This window comes from Salvelinus fontinalis, chromosome 39, assembly GCF_029448725.1.
Source record: "Salvelinus fontinalis isolate EN_2023a chromosome 39, ASM2944872v1, whole genome shotgun sequence".
Lineage (NCBI taxonomy): Eukaryota > Metazoa > Chordata > Actinopteri > Salmoniformes > Salmonidae > Salvelinus > Salvelinus fontinalis.
Genome location: NC_074703.1, coordinates 21400675 through 21422623, shown reverse-complemented (window position 1 = coordinate 21422623; position 21949 = coordinate 21400675). Strand labels below are relative to the sequence as shown.

Below are 21949 nucleotides of genomic sequence, written 5' to 3'. Positions count from 1 at the left end.
TCGCCAATACACAGACACTAATCATTTTTTTTTTACCAACGGTGTTTGTTTTCCTCCTGTTATCACTGCTCTTACATTTTAACCTTACCAACGGGGTTTCTTGACCCGAAGGGTCTCTCACAGGGGCACTGAAACCATCACGTTGGGCAAATGATTTACACAAAACTCGACACTTATGCATATGAACACATTTCACTTCCATAAGCACAGGCAAAACAAATTGTTATGAAAGGCTTGCTGTATAATAGTCTGAGAACAATGTGAAATCTAAATGTTACTATGTGTGGAATGAGTCTACATTTAGACACTGTCTCGGACAGCATGAAACTCAAATCAAATGTGAATTTTAACACAGACCGAACTATGAACAATTTATCTAGGCTAGGTATGTAAATCTTCATGCATGCTTTGAAGCTTCACAGGACAGGGGGCAGATGAGGTAAAAGATGGTGGATAGTTTACTAAACGTGATCTGCATAACATTCCAATACCAACAGACATACCTTTTGTATGCCTCCTCATCTGTATACCTGCAGACACAGACAAAAGTGAGCAGTTCATTCATCTGCACTCAATACAGCTAGCCTTCAACATATTCTTATAGCCTACATATTCTTACCTCTGTTGATTGATATCCATTGAATTGTGTCCATTTTCTGTTTTAGAAAGATTTGCACAAATATGAAAAGGTAGAGGGTATCATCGTAAAACAATAGGAATTTAGATACCAGGGACAAACCTTAACTTAAATTGAGGAGAGCTTTACATTTTTCAGTTAAGTGCCTGCACCTGCTGTCCTTTCAAATCCAAATGTTTCAGTTGGGCAGTTAGGTTACTGCAAGAACTAATGAGGTTCCTCAATGAACCCCACCTCCAATGGGTTCTTGGAATAATCTTTTCCTATTGGTTCTTGGAAGAACCTTTTGTCGACACTTTTCAACCTTTTGGGGACAACAAAGAACCCTAAGGTTCTTTGAAGAACTTTTAGGATCTTAGAAGAACCCTTGTTGAACCCCTAATTTTTAGAGTGTGGCCGTTTGTTAACCATTGTACATTTTTCAAAGGTTCCTGTCGCTGTAAATGGAGTTTCCCTCTCTCGCGTGCGCATGCTTTCCCACATGAGCTCATGGTTCCTCCATAATATCTGTCATGCTCACGCAATTGAGGCAACAGCTGGCTCAGAGGTATTTTTGTTTTTTTAATATGATCCCCATTAGCTGTTGCGAAGGCAGCAGCTACTTTTCCTGGGGTTCACACAAAACATTAAACATGACACATTACAGAACATTAATAGACAAAAACAGCTCAAGGACAGAACTACATACATTTAAAAACGGAACACAGCCTACATATTAATACGTACCCACAAAATATCTAGGTAAAATAGGGAAGAGGCGTTGTGATGTGTTGCTTCATCTTTTTTTAAACCAGGTTTGCTGTTCATTTGAGCAATATAAGATGGAAGGGAGTTCCATGCAATAATGGCTCTATATAATACTGTACGCTATCTTGAATTTGTTCTGGATTTGGGGACTGTGAAAGACCCCTGGTGGCATGTCTGGTGGGGTAAGTGTGTGCATCAGAGCTGTGTGTAAGTTGACTATGCAAACAAGTTGGAATTTTCAATACATTAATGTTTCTTATAAAAATAAGAAGTGATGCAGTCAGTCTCTCAACAACTCTTAATCAAGAGAGACTGGCATGAATAGTATTTATATTAGCCCTCTGTGTAATGAAGGGCAGCCTGGTGCTCTTGAGCGCCAGAGAGGGAGCCAGAGAAACAAAAATTCCCTCATGCTTCCTTTAGTGGTGTCAACATTCTGTAAGGATCACCGCTGGAGACAAAAAAGCAGGTACAGGGAGTGAATATATAATGAAACATGGCCATGAAACAGAACAGGACCAGCGTCTGGACAGGAGGAAAATAACGAGATCAATGCTGACACAGGGAACAAACTGAGGAGCAGACAGATATAGAGGGGGTAATCAACAAAGTAATGGAGTCCAGGTGTGTCCAATATTGCGCTGATGCGCGTAATGATGGTGACAGGTGTGCGTAATGAAGGGCAGCCTGGCACCCTCTGATTACAATGAAGAGCAAGATGTGCCACTCAGTTCTAGGCCAGCTGCAGATTAACTTGGTCTTTCTTTGCAGCACTTGACCACATGTTTGGACAATAATCAAGATAAGACAAAACTAGAGGCTGCAGGATTTACTTTTTGGAGTGTGATGTCAAAAAAGCAGAGGATCTTTTTAGTATGGACAGACCTCTCCCCATCTTTACAATAATTTAATCTACATTGCCCTCCGTAATTATTGGAACAGTGATGCATTTTTTCTTCTTTTGGCTCTATACTCCAAAAAAAGTTTAGATTTGAAATCAAACAATGACTATGAGGTTAAAGTGCAGACTGTCAGATTTAATTTGAGGGTATTTTCAAAGCATGCAATACCTACATCAAGCTTGTGACTACAATTTTTTTTGTATACAAATATTCTACCCCCCAAAAATGCTAACCTCCCCTGTTGTTGTAATGCTGAGAGGTTAGCATGTCTTGGGGGTAGGATATTTGTGCGTCTGTCTCCCTCATCATTATTCACGACTCATTCAGGATCATCCGAAATCATGGTAGCATCTACATTAATGTAGAAGTGTTTAGAAACATATTTTATTCATAATTCAAATAAAAGTGGCTTGACACAATACATTATTTACCATTCATTTCTATTGGGAAGAAAATAATCAGAAACATTACCAAGACAAACAGCAAATGCATCCAACACATGTTCAGAGTCACAAGCTTGATGTAGTCATTGCGTGCTATGAATATCGGTCCAAATACTTACATTTTTACTACTTGAATACACATGTAAGTGAATTTGTTCCAATAGACTTGGTGCCTTAAAATGGGATGACTATGTACAAAAAGTGCTATAAATTCTTAACAGTTAACCCGATATGGATTAAAAATACCCACATATTAAAGCTGACAGTCTGCACTTTTACCTCATAGTCATTGTTTGATTTCAAATCCAAACTTTTGCAGTATAGAGACCAAATAAAAAATAAAGGGTGCTGTATATGTTTTGACCATGACAGTTTACAATCTAAGGTAACACCAAGTAATTTAGTCTACTCAACATATTTAACAGCCACCACATTCATTACCATATTCAGCTGATGTCTCGAGCTTAGGGAATTATTGTTCCAAATACAATGCTCTTAGTTTTAGAGATGACCAGGACCAGTTTATTACTGGCCACCCATTCCAAAACTGACTGAAACTCATTGTTAAGGGTTTCAGTGACTTCATTAGCTGTGGTTGCTGACACGTATATGGTTGAATCATCAGCAAACACGGGCACACAGGCTTTGTTTAATAATGCCAGTGGCAGGTCATTGGTAAAAATAGAAAAGAGTAGTGGGTCTATAGAGCTGCCCTGCGGTACACTACGCCCTATATGTTTGACATTAGAGAAGCTTGCATCAAACAAAACCCTCTGAGTTCTATTAGATAGATAGCTCTGAATCCACGATATGGCAGAGGTTGAAAAACCATAACACATAAGTTGTCTCAACGACAGGATAAGATCAATAATATCGAAGGCTGCACTAAAATCTAACAGTACAGCTCCCATAATCTCCTCATTATTAATTTCTTTCAACCAACCGTCAGCCATTTGTGTCTGTGCAGTACATGTTGAGTGCCCTTCTCTATTAGCATGCTGAAAGTCTGTTGTCAATTTGTTTACAGAGAAATAGCATTGTATTTTGTCAAACACAATAGTTTCCAACAGTTTGCTTAGAGCTGGCAGCAAGCTGAAATGTCGGCTGTTAGAACCAGTTAAGGCTGCTTTACCACTCTTTGGTAGTGAAATGACTTTGGCTTCCCTCCAGGCCTGAAGACAAACACCTTCCTCTAGACTCAGGTTAAAGATATGGCAGATAGGAGTGGCAATAGAGTCAGCTACCATCCTCAGTAACTTTCCATCTACAGTAAGTTGTCTATGCCAGGACGTTTGTCACTATCGATGGATTACAATATTTTTTCCACCTCTTCCACACTAACTTTACACAATTCAAACTTACAATGCTTTTCTTTCATTATTAGTTATTTTTATGCATGAACATGATGGCTCACTGTTCATTGTTGGCATTTCCTTCCCAAATTTGCCCACTTTGCCAGTGAAGTATTCACAAAAATAGTGAACATCAAAGGGTTTTGTGATGAATAAGCCATCTGATACGATGAAAGATGGAGTTGAAATTGTCTTTCTGCCCATAATTTCATTTAAAGTACTCTAAGTTTTTTTTTATATCATTTATAATTTATCATTTTTATATCATTGATCATTTTGTTGAGTTTACAATTTTTGTTGAGTTCACAATTTGCAGTAAGTCAGCCAGTCAGATGTGCAGCCAGACTTATTAGCCACTCCTTTTGTACCATCTCTTTCAACCATACAGTTTTTCAATTCCTCATCAATCCATGGAGCCTTAACAGTTCTAACAGTCCGTTTCTTAAAAGGTGCATGTTTATCAATAATTGGAAGTTCATCAAGTAAATCCAGAGTCTGGATGCTCCTTATTAATCACACCAGATCAACAGATATTTTGGGGTGTTGCTATAGGCCACCAAGTGCTAACAGTCAGTATCTAAATAACGTGTGTGAAATGCTTGATAGTGTATGTGATGTAAACAGAGGTCTACTTGCTCGGGGGACCTGAATATTGACTGGTTTTCATCAAGCTGTCTGCACAAAAGGAAGTTTCTCACTGTAACCAGTACCTGTAATCTGGTTCAGGTTATTAATCAACCTACCAGGGTGTTTACAAACACTATAGTAACAAGATCATCCACATGTATTGATCACATTTTTACTAATACTGTAGAACTTTGTTCGAAAGCTGTATCCGTACCGACTGGATTTAGTGATCACAATATAGTGGCTACATCTAGAAGAGCCAAAGTTCCAAAAGCTGGGCCTAAAATAGTGTATAAGAGATCATACAAAATATATGTGTATGATGTCACGTCGCTTCAAAGTTTCCATTCAATTGAAAGTTCCAGGACATAAAAACATATTGAACGCAGCCCTGAGGTGCGTTCAGTTCGCTTGAACGTTTGTTATGTTGTGGAACGGTTGTACTGAACGTCATGTTTCCCCAAAATGTTCTTGTATGTTCTTGAACAGATTTTGAGGTATGTTTACTCCCGTTTGGTGGGTGTGTCGAGGTGTGGCTTAATGCCGCGTTCAAAACTGCTGGGAATTTGTAAATCTCAGACTTAAGTGCGTTCATGACAACTGGGAACTCAGAAAAAAACAAGCTAGTTTTGAACGGTCATCCACCTCCGAATTCCTAGTCGGGAACTTGAGCATCTTTCTAGAGCTATGACTTTCCCACCTGAAGATCACTGATGTCATGATTTGACCTAGTTTTTTTTCCAGAGTTCCCAGTTGTCTTGAAATCACCATAAAGCAATGAGTGGTGTATTTAAAGGGCAGTGGCCATTTTATTTTATTTATTTTTTATTTCACCTTTATTTAACCAGGTAGGCAAGTTGAGAACAAGTTCTCATTTACAATTGCGACCTGGCCAAGATAAAGCAAAGCAGTTCGACACATACAACAACACAGAGTTACACATGGAGTAAAACAAACATACAGTCAATAATACAGTTGAAAAATAAGTCTATATACAATGTGAGCAAGTTAGGTGAGATAAGGGAGGTGAAGGCAAAAAAAAGGCCATGGTGGCAAAGTAAATACAATATAGCAAGTGTAACGGATGTGAAATGGCTAGCTAGTTAGCGGTGGTGCGAGCTAGCAGCCTTTCAGTCGGTTACGTCACTTGCTCTGAAACCTAGAAGTAGTGGTTCCCCTTGCTCTGCAAGGGCCGCGGCCTTTGTGGAGCGATGGGTAACGATGCTTCGTGGGCGACCGTTGTTGATGTGTGCAGATGGTCCCTGGTTCGCGCCCAGGTCGGGGCGAGGGGATGCCGTAAATTTATACTGTTACATTGGTGCCGTCACCTGGTTGCTGCGGAAAAGGAGGCGGTCTAAAGGGGGGTGAGTGTAACGGATGTGAAATGGCTAGCTAGTTAGCGGTGGTGCGAACTAGCAGCCTTTCAGTCGGTTACGTCACTTGCTCTGAAACCTAGAAGTAGTGGTTCCCCTTGCTCTGCAAGGGCCGCGGCCTTTGTGGAGCGATGGGTAACGATGCTTCGTGGGCGACCGTTGTTGATGTGTGCGCAGAGGGTCCCTGGTTCGCGCGAGGGGACGCCGTAAAGTTATACTGTTACACAAGTAAAACACTGGAATGGTTGATTTGCAGTGGAAGAATGTGCAAAGTAGAGATATAAATAATGGGGTGCAAAGGAGCAAAATAAATAAATACAGTAGGGAAAAAGGTAGTTGTTTGGGCTAAATTATAGATGGGCTATGTACAGGTGCAGTAATCTGTGAGCTGCTCGGACAGCTGGTGCTTAAAGCTAGTGAGGGAGATAAGTGTTTCCAGTTTCAGAGATTTTTGTAGTTCGTTCCAGTCATTGGCAACAGAGAACTGAAGGGGAGGCGGCCAAAGGAAGAATTGGTTTTGGGGGTGACCAGAGAGATATACCTGCTGGAGCGCGTGCTACAGGTGGGTGCTGCTATGGTGACCAGCGAGCTGAGATAAGGGAAGACTTTACCTAGCAGGGTCTTGTAGATGACCTGGAGCCAGTGAGTTTGGCGACGAGTATGAAGCGAGGGCCAGTCAACGAGAGCGTACAGGGCGCAGTGGTGGGTAGTATATGGGGCTTTGGTGACAAAACGGATGGCACTGTGATAGACTGCATCCAATTCATTGAGTAGGGTATTGGAGGCTATTTTGTAAATGACATCACCAAAGTCGAGGATTGGTAGGATGGTCAGTTTTACAAGGGTATGTTTAAAAGCATGAGTGAAGGATGCTTTGTTGCGGAATAGGAAGCCAATTCTAGATTTAACTTTGGATTGGAGATGTTTGATGTGAGTCTGGAAGGAGAGTTTAGTCTAACCAGACACCTAGGTATTTGTAGTTGTCCACATATTCTAAGTCAGAGCCGTCCAGAGTAGTAATGTTGGACAGGCAGGCAGGTGCAGGCAGCGATCGGTTGAAGAGCATGCCTTTAGTTTTACTTGTATTTAAGAGCAATTGGAGGCCACGGAAGGAGAGTTGTATGGCATTGAAGCTCGCCTGGAGGGTTGTTAACACAGTGTCCAAAGAAGGGCCAGAAGTATACAGAATGGTGTCGTCTGCATAGAGGTGGATCAGAGACTCACCAGCAGCAAGAGCGACATCATTGATGTATACAGAGAAGAGAGTCGGTCCAAGAATTGAACCCTGTGGCGCCCCCATAGAGACTGCCAGAGGCCCGGACAACAGACCCTCCGATATGACACACTAAACTCTATCAGAGAAGTAGTTGGTGAACCAGGCGAGGCAATCATTTGAGAAACCAAGGCTGTCGAGTCTGCCGATGAGGATGTGGTGATTGACAGAGTCGAAAGCCTTGGCCAGGTCAATGAATACGGCTGCACAGTATTGTTTCTTATCGATTGCAGTTAAGATATCGTTTAGGACCTTGAGCGTGGCTGTGGTGCACCCATGACCAGCTCTGAAACCAGATTGCATAGCGGAGAAGGTATGGTGGGATTCGAAATGGTCGGTAATCTATTTGTTGATTTGGCTTTCGAAGACCTTAGAAAGGCAGGGTAGGATAGATATAGGTCTGTAGCAGTTTGCGTCAAGAGTATCCCCCCCTTTGAAGAGGGGGATGGCCGCAGCTGCTTTCCAATCTTTGGGAATCTCAGACGACACGAAAGAGAGGTTGAACAGGCTAGTAATAGGGGTGGCAACAATTTCAGCAGATCATTTTAGAAAGAAAGAGTCCAGATTATCTAGTCTGGCTGATTTGTAGCCATACTGACAGCGTTCCCCAATCCACAACCCGTTTTTCATCTGTTCGTTCAGTACAGCACCGTTTGTTTAATTGAACGTTCCAGAATCTAATAACTTACTGAACGCAGCCCTGGTCTATTTAGTGTCCCCTCAGTACTGATAAGGCATACTTGAGGACTTGAGTGGCTCCGTTACCATGCTAAGCTTAAAGGAGCAACTGAACATTTTTGTCTCATCTGTGATATTTTGGCTAAAAGACTCAGGTCACAAAATATTAAATTGAGCAATATACCACATTACTTCTTATTAGTCATACAATCCTTGTTTTATACGCATTACTAAGCATGCTCATCCATTTTTATTTGTTTTTTTTGTGTAATTAATGCAACAAAAATTATTTATGTTGGCTGGTAAAAAATCAGAGTGGCTGGTAGATGTTTGTATCTACCTGCAACCATGGCTGGTAGACAAAAAAGTTAGTTGTAGGCCCTGGTAGCAAGGACTGAGAAGTGAGAATGAGATAGTCAGGAGAGAGAGAATACAGTAGACGGCACACGTCAAACGTGTGATCTATGACCCTATGTCATGGTCACGTGTGTATGCCCATATATGGGCATCCTGTCAGGACATCCTGGCGGGAAGCTATCACATGCTCTAGGGAGTGCCTATTCATATATGGGCATTCTGTCGTTCCTGTTCTCACGCTTTAGAGCACAGGTGTCAAACTCATTCCACGGGGGGCCGAGTGTCTGCGGGTTTTCGCTCCTCCCTTATACTTGATTGATGAATTAACATCACTAATTAGTTACGAACTCCCCACACCTGGTTGTCTAGGGTTTTATTGAAAGGAAAAACCAAAAACCTGCAGACACTAGGCCCTCCGTGGAATGAGTTTGACACCCCTGCTTTAGAGGGAGTGTTAATTTATGCATATATTTCATCTGTTCCTTTGAAGCTGTCATGATGATTGATGTGTAGCGACCTCGTTGAACTGGGGGGATGTGTTTGAACATTTCAAATAGTATGGCCCCCACACCGTTGTAGTGACCTTAGGGCTGTTGTCTATGAAACAGGAATGTCCGGGGGTATTGGGGGGGCAGACGCATTATAAATAAACCCCAGAACACCACAAGCGCCCCCAGAACACTAAACAAGAAATTAAAAATAAACCCAGAACATTAAACCGAAAATTAAACATGTCGCCTAGGCCAATTCTGGGTGTACTTTGTGCCTCGTGTCAAGAACCCAATGACAAAAGCATCGAAGACATTTTGTGTGAGGCCCCTGAATGTTTAAAAGGAGTTTTGGATATGAGTGATGGACATATGGCTTACATATTCAAACCGGAGGATTCAACTGTGAAGATTTTCACAGACAGCGGCCCCAGCCCCCTTTATCAAACAAAACCCGGGAGTTTTTCTCCTGCGCTGCGTATGAGAGAATGGCTTAAGATACGGCTAGCGCTATGTCAGATTGAACACGCCCTGAGTGGTACATCCCTGCCCGGCTACGCGTTGGAAGAGGAGGTGTGCGGGCGCGATGATTTGAAAGCCATAAAAATCTCTTCAATGGCGTATAGCCCCGACTCCAAAGTGACAATTTTAGCCTGTGAACAATATGATAGTTCAAATGCTACAAAATCAATTAGTTCATATGTATTTTCCAAAGCCTGCAAGGATGTGAACTATTTTATGCCCGTCTTTAGCTTTAAGTGGGGAGATTATCATATATTCCTGGCCATGATGAAAAATCTGGAAATCTTTACCAAAATTGTGAACAATTACGCCGCTGGGCGCGTCTATTCTTAAGACATACCCAGGATCTACAGGCACGACGTTTGATCTATCCATGGAACGAAAACTTTCAGAACGTGGAATGTGCGGGATATCTAGCGAGCAAGAGAGCCTGTCTTGACGACGGTGAATTGGAAACGGATGGATGTCAGGGCTAACCCTATAGCCGGCCCCTTTATCTGTAAGAAAGGAATAGTAAAATTGTTTGTAGTAATTATAGCATGTTTTAAAAGGTCTGTACTAAATATGTAGAATTAAATAAAGGGTTTTAAAATTGTATCGCCTGGAATACCACGCTCCCTCTCTCCCTGTGTGTCTCAGAAAAAAGACTTTCAGGAAAGACGGGTGAGTGTGCGTGCGCGTGCGGGCGTGTATGTGTGTGTGTTTCAAAAACAATGGGTTTTTCAAGGGTGTGTGTCTGCATGGGGTGTTTGAAACCAGGTAGGCACTTTTGTGTCATTAGCACATAAGCCTCTCAAATCCAAATTTATTTACCCCCCTGTTAAAGGAATTTTGATTCCTGTTTATTAACCAATTCAATTAAAACCCTCTGCCCATAAATAAGAATTTGTAAGATAATTATCTGCATAAAATGGACTGATACCAGTCTTAAAATCAATCAATCAATAGCGTTTATTCTCGAGAGTACTGATCATAATACATTTTACATCAGGTTATATAATAAAGATGATGTCATAGGTTTTAATGTCCAACCTCCTCTCGGATACAATGGCAATACAGTTCAAGTTCTCATTACTGTCTGCCACCTGTTAAACTATCTACAACCAACCCAAGGTCTTTCCCCTCCCTGGGTAGAGACATCCTTCTAGCCTGTCTGAAGATAAACCCATTCTTTCTAACAAGGAACACATAACATTCAACATTTATGAGTTATAATTCTAAGTCAAATGTATACATATTTTAGTCATTAAACACAAAAATCCCATAACAGACGATGTGGGGGCTCAAAAGTCAAACCCCCACAGCCAGAATATAATCGGTCTAGACAACCCTTAAGGTTTAAAAACAATGTTATTTCTAATCAACACCGTTACTAACGGTTCATTATGCATACTGAGTGTCACCAAAAACAGCAGGTGTTATATCCCCCGAGGATGTAGGAAGCAAAAGGCAATGCCGCCAACCCTGCATATAATAGGTCAAGACAGCCCCCCTAAGGTTGAAAAACAATGTTTATTTCTAAACAATACCGTTCATATCTGTTCATTTTTGCATTGAGGATGTCGCCCAAAAAACACTAAACTTCCCCATCGCTCTGTAAACATCATTCCATACTTTATCTCAGTCAGGACACAGCGGCCCAGCTGAAAACTCGTTTCCTGCTTTTCTGCAAACCTATACACATGGAGAATTTTTAAGGTGAGGATGTGTGTCACGACTTCCGCCGAAGTCGGCCCCTCTCCTTGTTCGGGTGGTGTTCGGCGGTCGAAGTCACCAGCTTTCTAGTCACCACCGATCCATGTTTCATTTTCGTTTTGTTTTGTCTCTATTACGCACACCTGATTTAAATTCCCACATCATGTTCCTTATTTTACCCTCTGGCTTACCTTTCTGTTCTGTCCGTGATTGTTGGTGTCTTAGTGATTGTTGTAGGTGTTAGTTTTGTATTTTCCTTATTGGAATATTGCTTGTTTGTTTTATTGAGTAAACTCGGTTGTTTTACTCTAAACTGTGTCCTGCGCCTGACTCCGCTACATCTCTGCACCCAATCGCTGACAATGTGAAAGTAATATTTTTGCTTTTGGGTGCGTTAGGTATTTTCTGGGAATTGTTTGATATTTCGAAATGAATTTACTGTTGGGAACTATCTCTCTCTCTAATATTAAACCGGTGTTATATATTTACAGATATTCTAAAACGGGTGGACATCGTATTTTCAGGTATGTATTTATGTCAATTGCACGTATTTTTATAAGTTAAAATATATATATTTCGTATAATTATGTTAATATTATCTAACGTCTATAGGATACCCAGCTGCTACTGGGAATAAATGTTTTGGATCATTTAAACGTCTATAGGACACATCTGCTACCTAGAATAATGTATTTGGATCATCCAACATTAGATGAGAAATCTAAGGTTCAAACCGAGACCGCGTCTTCTTTACGAAGCCCGTCCCCATCACGCTATTTTCGACGTAAATCCCCAAATAATATATTTATACATTAAAAACAAAAAGTGTGTACCTATTTAAAAACCTAATCTTTTGTTTTCATCGGACAGCCCCCCACAACAAGGATACCTGAAGCATTATGGACTCTAACTATGAACGACTTCGGTAACTATATATACACTGCTCAAAAAAATAAAGGGAACACTTAAACAACACAATGTAACTCCAAGTCAATCACACTTCTGTGAAATCAAACTGTCCACTTAGGAAGCAACACTGATTGACAATAAATTTAACATGCTGTTGTGCAAATGGAGTAGACAAAAGGTGGAAATTATAGGCAATTAGCAAGACACCCACAAAAAAAGGAGTGGTTCTGCAGGTGGTGACCACAGACCACTTCTCAGTTCCTATGCTTCCTGGCTAATGTTTTGGTCACTTTTGAATGCTGGCGGCGCTCTCACTCTAGTGGTAGCATGAGACGGAGTCTACAACCCACACAAGTGGCTCAGGTAGTGCAGTTCATCCAGGATGGCACATCAATGCGAGCTGTGGCAAAAAGGTTTGCTGTGTCTGTCAGCGTAGTGTCCAGAGCATGGAGGCGCTACCAGGAGACAGGCCAGTACATCAGGAGACGTGTAGGAGGGCAACAACCCAGCAGCAGGACCGCTACCTCCGCCTTTGTGCAAGGAGGTGCACTGTCAGCGCCCTGTAAAATGACCTCCAGCAGGCCACAAATGTGCATGTGTCAGCATATAGTCTCACAAGGGGTCTGAGAACATTTTAAAGGAGCTCTAATTCAAACATGCAAAGATATATATTTGATACAATTATCCCGTTAAAAACTGTTGTTACAATATCACTTCTCATTGTGTACATTTCAAGGTTTCACAAACATAAAACAAATATCTAATGAATGTTTCTCGGACTAACACACTTGAGTTTCCTATTTACTAAAGAACAATCACTGAAACAAAACACAAGTTGTAATATAATCTGTATACATGTCATTCTATACTGAAAACAAGTATATTCTGAAAGATTTTGATGTGATAACACATTTTCTTAAATTCATCTCGCAATTTAGGATAATACAGTTTATTTTATACTTAAATTGCATTATCTATCTTGTCTCATACCATGCTAGTACACTACCAAGCAATGCAAACAGATGTGGAATTAACCCATAACAGGTGTGTGTCTTTTTAGGATGAAGAATTGATCAAGAATACCAATAGGCGTGATCAGATGCTCTTCCCTATTACGGCATCATATAATGCACAGTCATATGCAAATCCATAAAACTCTGTCAATAAAACATTGAAAACCTTAACAGGACTACATGCAATGTCATTATTTTCGTCACCATCCATCAATGGTTGAATTGTGTTATTTTTCTTTGTAGATGCACCAAGCTTCCAAGGGGCTGGAGCAAGCCAACAGGCTAAATTAAAAATACCCAAATAAAACATATGTGAAAAAATGTGTCCTCGGGCTTTCGCCAGCCAAATCAGTTCTGTTATATTCACAGATATAATTTTAACAGTTTTAGAAACTTTAGAGTGTTTTCTATCCAATACTACCATGCATATGCATATCCTAGCTTCAGGGACCGCGTAGCAGGTTGTTTACTTTGGGCATCTCAGTCATCCAAACTTCCGAATACTGCCCCCATATCCCTAACAAGTTAATTTGACCAGTTTATTCGACCTGGAATATAACTTTTTGAAGTTTTCGTCCGAGTTCGCCTGGACTGGCGCCAGCGTTTGGACATGTGAACTAAACGTGCTAGCAAAAGTAGCTAATTGGACACTAGTAATGGACATTATCGAACAAAACAACAATTTATTGTGGAACTAGGATTCCTGGCACTGCATTCTGATGAAAGATCATCAAAGGTAAGGGAATATTTATGATGTAATTTTGTATTTCTGTTGACTCCCCAACATGGCGGAGAAATGTTGTGTATTTCTGAGCGCCGTCTCAGATTATTGCATGGTATGCTTTTTACGTTAAGTTAAAAAAAAAATCTGACACAGCGGTTGCATTAAAAACAAGTGTATCTTTAATTATATGTAAAACATGTATCTTTCATCAAAGTTTATGATGAGTATCTGTTATTTGACGTGGCTCTCTGTAATTACTCCGGATATTTGAGGCATTTCTGAACATGGCGCCAATGTAAACCGAGATTTGTGGATATAAATATGCACATTATCGAACAAAAGATAAATGTATTGTGTAACATGATGTCCTATGAGTGTCATCTGATGAAGATTATCAAAGGTTAGTGATTAATTTTATCTCTATTTCTGCTTTTTGGATTTGGTGGTGATCTAACATAAATATATGTTGTGTTTTCACTGCAAAACATTTTTTTTTTTTTTAAATCGGACACGATCGGTAGATTAACAAGATGTTTATCTTTCATTTGCTGTATTGGACTTGTTAATGTGTGAAAGTTAAATATTTCAAAAAAATATTTTTGAATTTCCCGCGCTGCCTTTTCAGCGGAATGTTGGTGTAACGCAGGGGTGTCAAACTCATTCCACGGAGGGCCTAGTGTCTGCAGGTTTTTGTTTTTTCCTTTCAATAAAGCCCTAGACAACCAGGTGTGGGGAGTTCCTAACTAATTAGTGATGTTAATTCATCAATCAAGTACAAGGGAGGAGCGAAAACCCGCAGACACTCGGCCCCCCGTGGAATGAGTTTGACACCTGTGGTGTAACGGATGTGAAATGGCTAGCTAGTTAGCGGGTACGCGCTAGTAGCATTTCAATCAGTTACGTCACTTGCTCTGAGACTTTAAGTAGGGTTTCCCCTTGCTCTGCAAGGGCCGCGGCCTTTGTGGAGCGATGGGCAACGATGCTTCGTGGGCGACCGTTGTTGATGTGTGCAGAAGGTCCCAGGTTCTCGCCCGTGTCGGGGCGAGGGGACGACGCAAAGTTACATCTGTTACATTGATGCTGTTGACCCGGATCACTGGTTGCTGCGGAAAAGGAGGAGGTCGAAAGGGGGGTGAGTGTAACGGATGTGAAATGGCTAGCTAGTTAGCGGGTACGCGCTAGTAGCATTTCAATCAGTTACGTCACTTGCTCTGAGACTTTAAGTAGGGTTTCCCCTTGCTCTGCAAGGGCCGCGGCTTTTGTGAAGCGATGGGTAACGCTGCTTCGTGGGTGACTGTTGTTGATGTGTGCAGAGGGTCCCTGGTCCGCGCCCGTGTCGGGGCGAGGGGACGACGTAAAGTTATACTGTTACATTGGGGGGGGGGGGGGTTCCGCTAGCGGAACGTGTGTCCTAGAAAGGTTAAGTAGAGAATCAATCTTCAGGATGTTGTTATCATATATATCCAATAACGTTCCAACTGGAGCATTCGTTTTTGTCTACAGAGTAATGGAACGCATGGCGATATCATGAGTAATGCGCATAACCAGGAACTAGCATTCTGCCAGACTACTGACTCAAATAGCTGCCATCCGGCCCTACATCACACTAGAGGCTTCATTCCACGTTCTACTGACTGTTGACATCTAGTGGAAGGCGTAGGAAGTGCGAACAGATCCATATCTTACTGGGATGTGAATAGACGATGAGTTTAACATCAACAAGCCCCAGAATTTCCACTTCCACCTGTTTTGAAGTTTGCCTGCCTTATGAGTTCTGTTATACTCAGACATAATTCAAACAGTTTTAGAAACTTCAGAGTGTTTTCTATCCAATAGTAATAATAATATGCATATATTAGCATCTGGGACAGAGTAGGAGGCAGTTCACTATGGTCACGCAATTCATCCAGAAGTGAAAATGCTGCCCCTTATCCCTAAAAAGTTAATTATCTAACACATCGATATGTTTTTTTAAAGTCAGCTTAACATCTATACTAATACAACTTCAATCATTAGAATAATTTTTGTACACTCTAGAAAACAACATATACTTCGTTTTACACGTATTCAATATTAATTTAAGGTCAATAAAGATTTTTTGCAAAATAATGAAAGCATAATGTACTTCAGGGCGGCCGATAGAGTACACAACTGTTTTGTTGGCATGCATGTGCAGGTAAAACTTTATTATTATATTTATATATTTCTGACAAAACAATATTATTAATGTATACAATATGGTTGTTTATTAGACATTCTAACATAACACAATATCGAGATACAATTATAATTTTTTTAAATAAAAAAATGTATATGCAACACTTGAACAACTGGGAACCCCCTTGCTTTTTGCTTTATAGGTATGCTCTGCTAGTCCTAAATCCAGACATAATCCATACATATGTGATTTTTATAAAGGGTATACGTTGTGGGGGAACAAACATATGTGTTCCTGGAAGGTTGAGCTTTCAGAAATGAGGTCAAAATAAATATGCTAGAAGCGATAGAAACAAGGATGTATTTCCCAGAAACTAATAGTGTATATCATTGGTAACTCACGTTATCATGGTTCAATGATAGGTGTTCCATTCTGTGGACTGAGAATAAAAATACTTCGCACACCACACACACACTCAGATTATTTTAGAGTTGTAAAACTACATATAATTTACCAAAATTTGTATAATTGTCTGTAGTTCTTGAAATTAGAGAAAATAAAAGGACATCTAGAGAAAATGTTGTAATTTATACATGAAAAACGTTAAAAAATCAATACATTTATTTGTTAACCCCTCGCCAACAGCCAATTAAATTGCAGGGGGCCAAATTCAATCAACAGAAATCTCAAAATTCAATTTTCTCAAACATACAAGTATTAGACACCATTTTAAAGATACAATTCTCGTTAATCCAACCACAGTGTCCGACTTCAAAAAAGCTTTTCGGCGAAAGCAGTACATATCATTATGTTAGGTCAGCAACTAGTCACAGAAAGTATACAGTGATTTTCCAACCAAAGAGAGGAGTCACAAAAAGCAGAAATATTAATAAAATGAATCACTAACCTTTGATATTCTTCATCAGATGACACTCCCGGGACAACATGTTTCACAATACATGTATGTTTTGTTCGATCAAGTTCATATTTATATCCAAAAACCTCAGTTTACATTTGGCTTTGCCTCCAAAACATTCCGTGAATTTGCAGAGTCACATCAAATCACAGAAATACTCATAATAAACATTGATAAAAGATACCAGTGTTGTTCACAGATTTAAAGATATACTTCTCCTTATTTAATGCAACCGCTGTGTCAGATTTAAAAAAAAAAACTTTACGGAAAAAGCAAACCATGCAATAATCTGAGTACGGCGCTCAGAGACCAACACAGAAGATATCTGCCATGTTGGTGTCAACATAAGTCAGAAATAGCATTATAAATATTCACTTACCTTTGATGATCTTTGTCAGAATGCACTCCCAGGAATCCCAGTTCCACAATAAATGTTTGATTTGTTCCATAAAGTCCATCATTTATGTCCAAATTCCTCCTTGTTGTTCGCGCGTTCAGTACACAATCTAAACTCACGACGTGCGGGCAGGTCCAGGAAAAAGGTCAGGCGAAAAGTCATATTACAGTCTGAAGAAACATGTTTAACGAAGTATTAAAACAATCTTTACGATGTTTTTAACATAATTCTTCAATAATGTTCCAACCGGAGAATTCCTTTGTCTTCAGAAAAGCAATGGAACAAAGATCGGTCTCACGTGAACGAGCGCAAGGCATTCTGGCAGACCTCTGACTCATTCCCCTCTCATTCGGCACCACTTCACAGTAGAAGCATCATACAAGGTTCTAAAGACTGTTGACATCTAGTTGAAGCCTTAGGAAGTGCAACATGACCCATATCACACTATCTTCAATAGGGAATGAGTTGAAAAACGACCAAACTCAGATTTCACACTTTCTGATTGGATTCTTTCTCAGGTTTTTGCTTGCCATATGAGTTCTGTTATACTCATAGACATCATTCAAACAGTTTTAGAAACTTCAGAGTGTTTTCTATCCAAATCTAATAATGATATGCATATATTAGCAACTGGGACTGAGTAGCAGGTAGTTTACTTTGGGCACACTTTTCATCCAAACGTGAAAATGCTGTACCGATCGGAAGTTGGCGATTCCCTCCTTTTATGGGGATGCCGTTACACATGCCCAAAAAACTATAGGCTATTACACAATTATTTAACATTACTACATGTCAGCCGCATGAACAATTTGAGAATTGAATGGAAACCAGGTGGTATATGCTCCAAATTGCATTGTGGTTTCGAGGAGAACAATTATATTTTGTCAGAGATGAGTGGCCGTGACGCTCGCTGACAAGGCAGAGATTACGTGTGGACCACAGTGGATGCATCAATTCAGGCTATAAGTCTAGGCCTAACAGGGTTGCCATGTTCACGATTTTACCGAAAATTGGGCTACTTTAAAAACGATATTGAGGGTGAAAATGTATTGGTCGGGGGTTGCAGGTTTTTGAGCAACTTATAAGTTGCACAACAGCCGCCATGGCATTTCTCTTTAAAAAAAAAGGTATTTCACTGTGACCTGCTGCTGATGACTATCAGGCAGTGAGGCAGGCTGTTGCTGAGTGAGTGGTTGGGAGGGCCGGAAGGGTGTGTTTGCGGGGTGATTCATGACTGAATTAAGCCTTGTGAAGCTACTGATACCTCTCACCAAGTCACCTACCATCTTGCGAGAGCCATCAAACACCACCATGAATTAACATGGGCTGTCAATGGAGACAAAGTGTTATTCTATGGCTTCACACTGCTGAAACGTTCACTTCACGTGACACGTACACATCATGTAGGCGTAGTGTTCACGTCGTGTAATGTGGCACTGACACTGGCAAAAAGCATATGCTACCCTTTGTTTGCTTATCCTTAGAAAAAACAATGGTCCAGATTATATGAAGCGATCTAGGCTATAACAATGATTAACTCCACGATTGTTTCCACATAGTCTACTAGCCCATCGAAGGTCTTGCTCAGCCTCAACATCACAGGAAAAATGTGGTTGTTTTATTAAATGCTCTCTAATTTAGAATATTAGTGGTAGGCTATGCATACAGCAAAATACCAAAAAGATGGAATCGGTATGGGTATATCCATAGACCAAACAGCTATACAGATACACTTTTTTATTTAGGAGAATCACATTGAATCAGGCTATTGATTTCAGTGCAGTTGCGTTCTTACACATAAGCTTAGCCTTAACGGAACCGAAAACATCCCAGCCTATTTTGATCACAGTCATGATGAACACTGAGCATTTCAGCAGTTTGTCATTGATTTAGCCCACAATCGCCTACAGATTTGATATAAAAGAAGATCTATGTTAAATCTGGATTTGACAAATAGCCTGACTAGGATCCTTTGACTTTTCCCCATGTTATGTTTGTTCCCAATTAGGCTAAATGTAGTACTATTAATACGCTTTTAATGTTTTCCTATTAATTTGCATAAGCTAACCATTGCGATTAATTACATTTACTATCTTCTGTTTTTTATGAATAAACAGGCATCGGGAATTTAAACAATATATAATTAATAACACACAGTAATGTTACCTACCTTACAGATCTCAAAGTCAGCAAATTTCCACTTCATTCATATGCAAATACATGTGATTCATACACTGGCTTGTCTGGCTGGCATGTTTTTATTTTAAAACGGGCCTTCCCTTATCTACACTGAAATAATATTATATCAGTAGTCCTCTATTATGATAAAAAAAAATCATAGCTCATTAGTACACCCTTGTGGTTGAATATATATCTATTTTAGGTCCTAGGGTACAACAATTAATAATGTAGAACTAGCAAATACCATCAAAGGATAAGTTCAAATGTACAATAATGAACACCTTGTGAAGCAGTTGTTGAAACCAATCTGGCAATATTTAAGATTTAAATATAAACGTCTGTATTTTTTTGTACGCGTGTCAATTTACTTTCACAGATTTGTTGTACACTCACATGGCAATCAAAAACTGAAATACTGAATTCTGGTGTGTGGAATAGAGAGGAGGTGGGTGCTGTGTGGGTGGGAGGTTTTGCCTGTCACTTGTTCTCAACAGGCAACCAGTCTCAAAAGGGGGACTCGAAGAGGGAGACTGCGAAGTCCAGGCACTGATGCTCTCTTTGTTCCGAGTGTTCGTAGTGCTAGTCTGTGCATCTGTATATCACACAATATGTGCCCAGTATGATAGTTTTCTTGCTCTTTCTTAGAAGATAATGACAACATGACAATAACAATAGCTGTAGATACCTGTCTGTAATTTGTGAGAGAAACTCCAGGGTGGTGTCATGACCAGTGGAGTCATACACATTAACAGTACCTACCAGGAAGTTGAGGTTACTTAACGTGACCCAGCAGTTGGCCAGTGTTGCTACTGCTGACAGCATGGCAATGCCACCCACCACGAGGAGACAAATGCAAAGAGTTATCATCTGACATTTTTATATTCACCTTAACAGATGGGGACCCCAGCTAGGAGCAAAAGAGCAGCAAGGTTTCCAAGGTCTCACCCTCCTTTTGTCCTTCTTCCAAGCCAAGTCATTCACCCGAATGCCAAAGCACTTGGTCCCCTTCTTGATTCTCCTCCGGTGGCTCTCCTTCTGTTTCTCCTGCGCCCTGTCCATGTTCAGTCTCACCTTGATTGATAATAGAAATGAATGCAATTATATTTCATATTCTTACTAATACATCTCTTATATATCTCTTGAAGGGCCATAAAATAAATTAACAGCGGACAATCATTTTTACCGGGTCAATAACCTCCACATGCTTCTCAGCCCATGCCTGACGATGGTACTCGAAGGCGTTCACATTATATAACTCACTGTACTAGCAGTGTCAATTTCGAAAAAGTTATAAATTACTGGAGGCCTATGCAAAACAATGCTACAACCATTACATTATTAACCACTAACGTGTAAGCTAAGATTGACAGAAAGATTGCCTAGAGCTAGCTAGCGCTTAGCCAAGATGCCTTTAGTTAACATCAAGGTAGGGAACTGTTAAACGCTATTTTCATACAAATATTAACACTTTAACACATTTTATCGTGACATCACATATTTACATATATTACCTGAACTAAACTGAGCCTTGCTTCATAGAAAATAAAACAAATAGGATCGAAAACGTTGAAAAAAAAGTACAGAAAGTTTGGATGTACAGAAACCTTCATTAAAATGGGGAAAATTCTAACCAGTTTTTCCACTCAGTTAAAACTCCCTTCAGTTGCCTTCAAACATCACCAAACTCATGGACTATGTAGTTAACCATGTCACCTCAATATTTTGAAGGTTACTTTTGTTACTTTTGCACATTACATACCTGAATGTAAAATGATGAGAAGGAGAAACGTTAGTTAGTAGTTTTCAGTAGTAGGCAATATCCAAGATCAAAGAGGAATCCTCTAAGACCTCACAATCTCACTAAAGCTCCCCATTGACGTCACAGCACCACCTAGCGGCAGTAATCATATACATTACTTTAAATGAAAATAGTTGGGAGGCCTACAAAATGGTACAAGGGATGGCTTGATAAAATAACAAACAAAACATAAAAAATATAGCCATACATATTTGTGTGTATCACATGTACACATGGCATATGCTTGGGTATCTCCTTGACATCTCTAATCTGCTTGCCTCAATAAATATATGCAAGAACATTGGAAGCCAGGATTAGCTATTTATGTCAAGTCTCTTCATAATTGCATAACGGTGCAAGTTAGACGCATGTTATCTTTTGTTTGCATGTGAGCATGTCTTTGTCTGTGAGTCCTGTCAATGTTGAGGGATCACACATGCCTCAGCATGCATAGAAGGTTACTTTCCCTGTTTGAAAATGTGTGCTAAAAGTGGGGATGTTTCATATTATTTCTGATTATCTTAACTCCCCACAACCAATTAACAATAAAAAAAAATGAAAACCATGGAAACACCACTGCAATATAGGCCTACACTCAGAAAAAAGGTGCTATCTACAACCTAAAAGGATTATTCCGCTGTCCTCATAGCAGAGACTTTTTTGGTTCCAGGTAGAACCAATTCTGTGCCAAGATAGAACCTCTGCTCAGACTTTAATATGTATACTGGAAACCACATATCCTTAGGCTGCATTTATTGT

General features: G+C 40.1%; 1 long non-coding RNA gene across 1 annotated transcript; it reads right to left on the bottom strand.

The window, feature by feature from the left end:
• Positions 1–10326: 10326 nt before the first annotated feature.
• On the bottom strand, positions 10327–21224 carry LOC129838657 (uncharacterized). Its single transcript, XR_008756882.1, has 3 exons — positions 21152–21224; positions 20279–20463; positions 10327–12575 (listed from the first exon to the last, which is right to left on the bottom strand). It is a non-coding gene; the product is annotated as an uncharacterized LOC129838657 (long non-coding RNA).
• Positions 21225–21949: the final 725 nt, after the last annotated feature.